General features: G+C 45.7%; 1 protein-coding gene across 1 annotated transcript in view; it reads left to right on the top strand.

The window, feature by feature from the left end:
- The first annotated feature begins 3086 nt into the window (after positions 1 to 3086).
- Positions 3087 to 8648, top strand: part of Dora (zinc finger SWIM domain-containing dorado) — a 55277-nt gene continuing 49715 nt past the window's right edge. Inside the window, exon 1 of the mRNA XM_037227993.1 lies at positions 3087 to 3269. The gene's annotated coding sequence lies outside the window, so the exon portion shown is untranslated. The remainder of the gene's footprint in view (positions 3270 to 8648) is intronic.

Genomic DNA, 8648 nt, shown 5'->3' with positions numbered 1-8648 from the left:
GGAACGAGGCCAAGGGACACGGTTTGCACTGGTCTGGGTCCCCGAAACATTGGTTGGGCCCCTTTGTCGGTCAGGGGCCCAGAGTGTACAACAGGGGCTCATGTCTCGGCTAGTGGCCCCTAGTCGGTCCCGGACTTTGCTTGAGGAGGTCCGAAGAGGGACTGAAGGGCCCCTCGGGACCAAAGATCAAGGGTCTCATTTGACTCGGACCCAGCCACCCAACTGTAACACCATGACTTGCAATGTCAGTAAGAGGGCTTCCGTTAGGTTTCTCTCATTGGGGGTTCTCTATCCCTACTGTACAGGAGGCCTCGACACGGAGCAAAACAGTCGGCTTCATGTCCGCCTGAGCCCGTGAAACCCATTCCCCGCGTCGGCCAGGAGCGATGTTCAAGGGGCCCGAAAAGGGGCCGAATGGTCCCTTGAGACCAAAGGCCAAGGGTCCGATTGGGAAGCTAAGCGCCCAAAACGGTTGGCCGCAGGCCAGATTAAGGACTCCCGCCCATGAGGCCGCGATCTTAAATGTTGGTTAGAAAGACTCCTGCACTGATTGGAAACCCCTGAGGAAGAGCATTTCTCCGCTTCAGCCAGAGATCAGCAACACCGAGCTGTCGGCTCGGTGTCGGTCTGAGCTCTGGCGGCCCATTTCCTAAGCAGGGATATTATTTTCTTTTCATTCCAGGCCGAGCCTGCGATTGGCATTGGTTGGGGCCCTTCAACAATGGGGCTTCTGTACCGTTCAGGAGCCCACAGTACCGAACAAGGCATTCTCTGTCAACAAGGGGTCTCGAGTCGGTGAGAGGAAGACGTGCTCAGCAGGGGTATGCACGGGACCCCGAATGACAGAGGCCCCTTATATTTGTCAGGGCCCTCTGACAATGCAAGGAAACATAACAGCTTGTGATGATTGTTCGCATTGCGTCAATGGAAGGGTCCTGTGCCAGTCAGGGTCCCAAGTACCGAAGAAGGTCCTCCAACCGAACTCCAGCATAGGCTCGTTAAGCCGAACTGAGGTCCATGTGCCAATGATTTGACCACCTGCGGCGGTCAGGAATGTTGTTGCGTCAATGAGGGCTCCTTTGTTGATCGGAGGTCAGCTGCGGTCTGCGCGGGTCGGGAGGCCTCCCGCATCAGGGAGAGAGCCAATGCGATATGATGCATCCCTCTAAGAGCGTCCGGATCGGCCAGGGAATCCCGCCCTGTGCTGCCAGGATGGCTACCGGGAGACACGCCGCGGCGGGACGAAATGGGTCTTCAGTCCTTGACCGGGAACAAAAATGCTCCTGCTACTGTTCTACTCAAGGGGTGCTCATATTCCCGAAGAGAAATAATAGGGTCTCGTTAGCGTTGAAAAGAGGGGTCGAAATAAGTTTAAAAAATGAACAAAGCCATCGCATGTTTGCTTCAGAATGTTTATTCTTTGGTGGAAACGACTAGTGAAACAAATTATCGGAATATTTGAGCCTGCGTGACCGCAATCTTGGAAGCAAGGACAGTGAAAGCCTGGGTGCAGTTTCCGCATGATCAAACGGCGTTGGCGACTGCAAGTAACACCAGGCGGCGGGTACCGTACGCGTGAGAGCGGCCGTCGTGGAATAACACTCCCGAACGGCATTAAAAAGCAATTCGTATCGTTCAAAGATAAGGCTGAGCGTCTCTTTTTTAACCTTTGAGGATGCCCTCTGGACAAATGAACAGCTACAGCAGCACTAAAATAGATATTCTACCTTTACTCCTCCAGTTCTACCGTCAGATTCCAGCAACCACTTTTTGGTGCAGTGAAGGCCAATCCATTCAGTTCACTAACCTAAATAGTGCACAGGTGAAATATACGCCCGGCTGCCTTCTAAATCTACGGTTTCACGTCATAAAGTGCTCAAAGGTTCTTCTGTTAATTGTGTCAGCATTTTTTTTCCAACCCGTTGGCCACGGCTCAGTGTTAGCCACAAGGTCAGCGCTGCGTGGATTACGCAGACTGCAATGCCTGGCGTGGAGTTGTTTGTTGCTAAAATTTGCGAGATGCTATGATGCTCGTAACTATCTCATATAACTTGCATCACTAATCAATCTGAAAAAAAATGTTGAACATTTCCACACAAACATGGCTTCACCATGTTGACACACGTTGTTGACTTATCTCAAACCACATTCATGGGATCCTTAACATCTCTGTGCAGCTCAATGATATTCTGACAAAGCTTCTGAACTCTGTCGGTCTAGGAAAAGTCCTCTGGGCCATTGTAAAACGAAAAGCATTGGTGATTGGATTTCTTCAGAGTGCCCTTTGTCATCCTGTGGCCCTCACTTGCCAAGGCTCTGGTTGCGCGTCTGCGCTGAAATATAGGGGCCCATGGGTGTGTGGTCCTTTGTTAAATATTTGCTCCTCATCCCTCATTTGGATACGCCACCCCTGCCCCGTTGTCGCGCTATTAACTGCAGCTGGCCAGTCCATAGCGGAGAACCAGCTTAAGTGGCCAGGAAAAAATATTTGTTAGGTTGTTACCCGGTTCCCATAAGTAGCGTGATCACGTGACCATCTGACGGACCATCCCTAAATGAGGGTGGACAGCTCATAGCGTGACTGCCAGCATACGGTAGCCTGTGAAAAGCTTACGTTGCTGAGATTGCAATTGCGGGAATTTTTCGTCTGACGGACATGGTGCGTGCATTCCGTGTCCCGCTGGCCGGAATAATAGAGTATCTTTCACCACCATACTCCGTCAGTTACCATGTTACAGGACAATAATCAAGATTTGCATTAAGCGACTCTTTTATCCGTCTCGCGTGCGCATATTTTGTCTGTTTCCTTACGCTCCTGATAGAGCGAATTTATTCTGCGAGTCGTCTAGAATAATCGTATTGAAATAAAGAAACTGCAGACAATTGTAATAAATGGATGCTTTTGTAACCTCATTTCATGCATTTTACACATAATACATCATAATTTAGCTGAACATTTCAGTGAGAAATGTAGGCTTTTTTGTAGATCAAATTGTGTAACTGGAGCTAGGGCGAGTCCATTATTCGAGGGGTCGACGGCTGCCTGCGCCTGAGGGCTGTCAGCTGTTGGAAGCTGAAAGGTGATTGGTCAGTTGTCGGTCGTCGCTGCCGTCGCTGCCGTCGGTTGTGTCCGTGTGTGGTGTGTGGTGTCAAAATTTAGAAATAGTCCGTGATGCTAGTGCCAGTGTGCCACAAGTGAGATGCGAGTATAAACGTGAACCTTCCTGGAGTCTGGATCACCTGTTCAAGTTATCCTCTAGCGTGTTATGGTAAGTATTTTTGGACATTTGCCTCCTTACAGCGTTTCCTTTGTTTGGGGTCGCGAAAATCGATACCGCGCTGTAGTTGTAGAAATTCGTGTTGCCCTTGTATGGCGTCGACGAGACCCAACGTGACATTTAAGTGGCCCAAAAGTGGCAGGTGGGAGGCATTGGCTGCTGTTGGTTGTCGTTGCACTGTTGCCTAGTTTCTCTTGGTAAACAAAACGGCTGAACAGGAAGGGAACAGTCATCCTTGTGCAACTGCATGCAATGTTAAATGCTCTTCTCCAGTTATATCTCTTTAGGCAGGTGATGTGCCATATATAATATGATAGTGCTCCATTAAGATTGTGGAGTTTTATGATGCTAATAATGCAGAACATAGAATATGTCTGGTCATAATTATGCAGTGGCAGGTTTTTGACAGCATGGTTACACTACCAGGCTGCCTTTTTCTATCAAATTTTGTGATGGTGTCACACACCCCTTGTCTGCTCCCCATCACTCATATTCTGTTAGTAATGTGTCATCCTGTAGCCTTGTATTACCTCACATGCATTATTCTGCAAGGTATGGCAAACATGCTAACACAGTGCTTGGGATGAACAGAACCTTGCCTGTAGTAGGATAGTAAGCTGCCCCATATTGAACAAATGAGATGCTATAGCTTCATTGGTATTGCTAGGATTTCATCTTTGGAAGGCCAGGTGTGTCATGTTGGGTCCTTTCAGTCAAATGGGCCTCTCATTGCCACAGGACTCTATCTTTTGTTTTGTTTTGGAGGGTGTTTGAAGGCTTAGGATACTATTTTGATGCTTTAAGTGCTGGTTACCTGAAGTTTGCCTGTAGCTGTCAGAAAATGGTGGACATTGTGATGTTGCAAAGATAGATTTGGGAAAAATAGTTGGGAACATTTTTCAATGAAAAAGTGTTAAATCCAGCAAGACATAGCCTGGCCTGAGTTTATGCTCTCAAGGTTTAGAGTGCATGTCCTATGGCAACAGTGGATGGATTATTTGTCAAACTGACCCTAGCGGGCCCCACCACCTCCAGGGGCAAGGGTCCTGAAAGCTCTCCCTTTGCTATACCACGGATAGACAGTAATATAGAAAGCTACCTCACACTAGCCACCTAGCTACCTAGCCACCTTGTCCCAAAGCACCAGCATAATATGCAGTTATGCAGTAGTGCAGCCAATATTTCACCTGGGTTGGTATGGGGGGGGGGGACAGGGTGGGGGATGTAGCCAAGTTTAGCTTAGCAAGTGTAGCTTTTCAGCCAAGTGGGCCATGTCTTGTTGCCATAGGTGCTTATTTTGGAATTCAGATCTTTTTAAGGCTCAGGATCTGATTCTGCCATGAGGGCTGTTTTGATATGCTAGAATTGAGCTCCCCCCCAGGTGCAGGAGGGGTGGGGGATGATTGCAAAAGCCTAATGGTAATGTCACTGATCATTTGCAATTTTCTTTGCTGCATATGTGATAAATTGTATCATGAGCAAGGATCCTTGTGAGTAAGTTCTTAGACTACAAAAACATTTTTAACCTTTTTAAAACAGTGTTTCCATGTATCATTGCAATGTTACCATGACTTTTATGTGACCTATTAGATCAATAAAAAAATTCTCAATTTTCAAATTGTGAAAAAGCTGGAGAATATGGGTGGAACTTGGTCCATATTCAGGGGACCTGTCTTTGCAGCAACACTAGGCTGACATGTTTCGTTCCAGAGAAGCAGAATGATAGGCTCTTATTATGAGCCAAGTTATGTGTTATGTTTTGCTATATGTTATATGTTACATTATAATTGAATTTATTATTATATTATGTATATTACAAGTTTTATATGTTACAAGAGAAAAGGCAGATTGCAGAAAAATGGTGTGAGGGCATGTGCCTGTGGTCAATGTTTTTGTGTGAACCATGGATGTACCCATGTTGGTTTGTTTTTAGGGCTATGGCAGATGGTGGCAACCAGGCAGATGAAGGAGTGGAAAATTAACCAGGTGGAGGTGTTAGCAAATGTACCAGTCAAATCTAATAGACAATTATCAGAACTGTTTATCCAGTAGATTAGTCACTGACCAGCAATCAGTTTGTAAGTGATCAATGTCACCTTTGCTGAAACAGATCTCAGGTGCCATACCCTGTGAGCTGAGCCTTAAAAGATTGGTTCATTAAAGGGCTTTTAAGGTCTTCTTGCAATCTGCTGACCACAATTATGACATTCATGTTAATCATGAATGATTGTGAATTGATCCATTACCTCAATTAAAGGTACCAAGCCAGACATGACTGCCCATCAAGCCCCTAGCCAAGCTCCCAGCCAGCTGTTTCTCAGACAGGTCAGGTGTGTACTGGGATGTGAATGCTGTGCAAGTGTACCACAGTGCTCCCAGCCAGCCATTTCTCAGACAGGTCAGGTGTGTACTGGGATGTGAATGCTGTGAAAGTGTACCACAGTGCGGTCTTGAGCTCTCTGAAAGATAGAGTTTCCAACACATTGAAAAATTGTTGGTAGATATTGGTTGCCAAAGATGTTTGACTTCATGACTTTATTAGGTTCACCACAGACAACTGTCACATTGGGGATGGAAGGTCATGTATGCAAAAGCTTATAATGATATGAACAAATTTACAGACATGCTGTGTTTTTTGTTTGTGATGCACACATAATGCTGCAATAGAGGCCATGCTGGATAGAGTGCTCAAGAGCCAGGTACATTCTATTCACTCAGGGATGACCATATTTCCTGACTGGTAATGATGCAGTGCATGTTAAACCATTAATTGATCAAAGATCACATGTCCATAGGGGTAGGATTGGCTTTGTTTAACTGCTGACATGTCATGTTTTTAAAGTTATGCAATGGTTTTGTCTGCATTACAGCCTAACCAGTGTGCATGCCAGTATCTGTGGCTCTCATTCTGAAGAATTTATGGTTATTTCCAGCTCTTACTAACAGAATTAGTTACAAACTGAATGAGATAGCAGCACAGGATGTTCAGATGCAGTAAACGAGTGAGCCAGGAAACCAACACTTTTAGGTAGCATGCATGATCAGGTCGAGGCGGTCTTGTTGGCTTCCCAGCATGCAATTTGAATATGGCATGGCATGGAAACATCATGTGCCGATCCATAGCTGGATGGAATGGGAGGTGGGGGGGGGGGGGGGGGGGGGGAAGGAATTGCAGTGTTCAGGCTATGCTGATGGAAAAACTGACTCAGTTAGGTTTGGCCTGTGCCATATGCTTTAACATGAGTGTGAGTGTATGGTAAAAGGAGTTTGGCATGCAGAGATCAAATACTAAGTCAGTTGTTGAAATCGTTTGGATGATTCCATGTTACCAGGCTGTCTTTCACACATGTTTAAAAAGGAAATAGATGCCTGCGACTGATGAATGAGTTTACTTAGTTCAATGACCTTGCAAGCTAGGCAAACGATGTTAAAAATCATCCCACACCTGGGGCAGAATAGTTTTTCGGGACCTCGGCCGTTGCTGCATTGTCCACTCGACTTACAGCCCTGGGCAGAAAATACATTATCCTTGGGCTTGGGACAAATGTTTTACCCAGCATTAGCCAGTTTCTTAAAAAGCCAGTTTTTTGTAATTCGCGGGCGTATGGCAATATCATCCAGCTACAAACCACGAAAGATATTAAACGTATCAAAGCATGTGTGGTATAAGATATGACCACTTTGAAGTGCACATAAGCAAAATTGCATTCGACGTCTTGGATGCTAATTCGTCCAGGCAACATTCATCCAGACAACTAACGTACCACGTTGTAGAATAATTGTCAGATGCGGGAGAATGCAGTGTGTTAGGTAAGCCGCGGATTGGCATGTAAAGGAGTGATTTAAGCCTTTGGTTGTACCTATAAGGTGGCATTTCTCAATATATCAATAATGTGTCTTCTCACATATGCGATGCACAATCCCACAATCGATCTGCCGAACTATTGCTCGATACAGTACGCGCACTGAGAGAGTTGGGAAGAAACACTGCTAGCAGAACTTGAAACATAGATGGGAGCGTAGTAATAGCCTTATTTCTCGGAGAAAGAAACAGGAGGATGTAGATACAAATGTGTTTATATTTACAGTAATTGTACTTCTGCTATTGTTTCTGTAAAGATATGTTGCCGAAATATCAACCTTTCCATTCTCCTGGGTTTTGTCCGAGAAATAAAGCTCTACTGCTGTCTTACCCATGGGAATAATTTTGCTTGCAAATGCACTGAACGACTTACGTAGAACTTGAAACTATGAAATGAGGGACGGTCCGTACGTTTAATTAACTATAGAGCAATGGAGGGTTTTGATTTCGCGTGATCGAAGAGTAGCTCGGGTGGGTGGGGTTGGGCAGCATGACGTTAGGATCAGGTTTGTGAGCAAGTCTTGTTAAGATCTTCAAGATTCAAGCAAAATGTGTGGAATGCATATACCGTCGGCTTACTGATATAAAAAGCAACATGCTCTTTCTTGTTTCGCCCCTCTAGCTGAACCAGGAACTAAACGACAATTACTTTTTCTGTAATGTTACGGTGTACGTAGCATAACAATAGGCGAGGGGTTTTAGGGAAGTGTGAGCAGCGCATAACGAGGGTATGGGTTTAAGACTGGTCAAAAAGGCGTAGCGATATTTGTAGACATTCGCTGTACAACTACAGTCACTGATTGCATTTGTAATTGACTGATTGCAAATGAATCACTCTGAAATCACGGTTTGATTGCGTCTGATTGTGTGTGATCGTGTCTGATTCATGGCGTGTTCTTTTACTTGTTCTAAATTGATTGGAGAGGAGAGGGGAAAAATTAATGACGTTTATCTCTCCATGATTTACCCAACTCACAAACAACATAAGTGACTCCGAGTAAGTAAAAGCGGGGTCAGCCGCCCGTGGCTCCTTTTGTTGGTTCAAATTTGCAGGTACCTTGCCGCGATCAGATGAGTTCACAGGTCTGTTAATCGAAGACCACTACGATGGCACAACGGTAGTGATATTACCATGGTCAAGGCTGCAACGTTTCACGTCTAGTTTATAAGATCGCCGACAGCAGGAGTGCGTTCTCGTGTTTAACCGCGCATTTGAAGGCCACATCGCTGACTAGAAATCACAAGGCTGAAAATGACTGATGAAATCGTACGACGTATCTCGATTTGTAAAGCTTTTCGAAAGCCGGGCGTACTGTCTCCTGGTTTTGAGAGGACGGCTGTAGTGCAACCGTGTAGCCACCTGCCTGAACTCTGCGTTTGGTGCTCCGTCTCAGGTCACCAGATCCACCAGAACTGCAATAGTTGATGACATTGTGTGAACTATGAATTTGGTGCTCCGTCTCAGGTCACCAGACCCACCAGAACTGCAATAGTAGATGACATTGTGT

Source organism: Pollicipes pollicipes, unplaced genomic scaffold (assembly GCF_011947565.3).
Source record: "Pollicipes pollicipes isolate AB1234 unplaced genomic scaffold, Ppol_2.1 Scaffold_6052;HRSCAF=7182_pilon_pilon_pilon, whole genome shotgun sequence".
NCBI lineage: Eukaryota > Metazoa > Arthropoda > Thecostraca > Pollicipedomorpha > Pollicipedidae > Pollicipes > Pollicipes pollicipes.
This window is presented reverse-complemented; position numbering and strand designations above follow the sequence as displayed.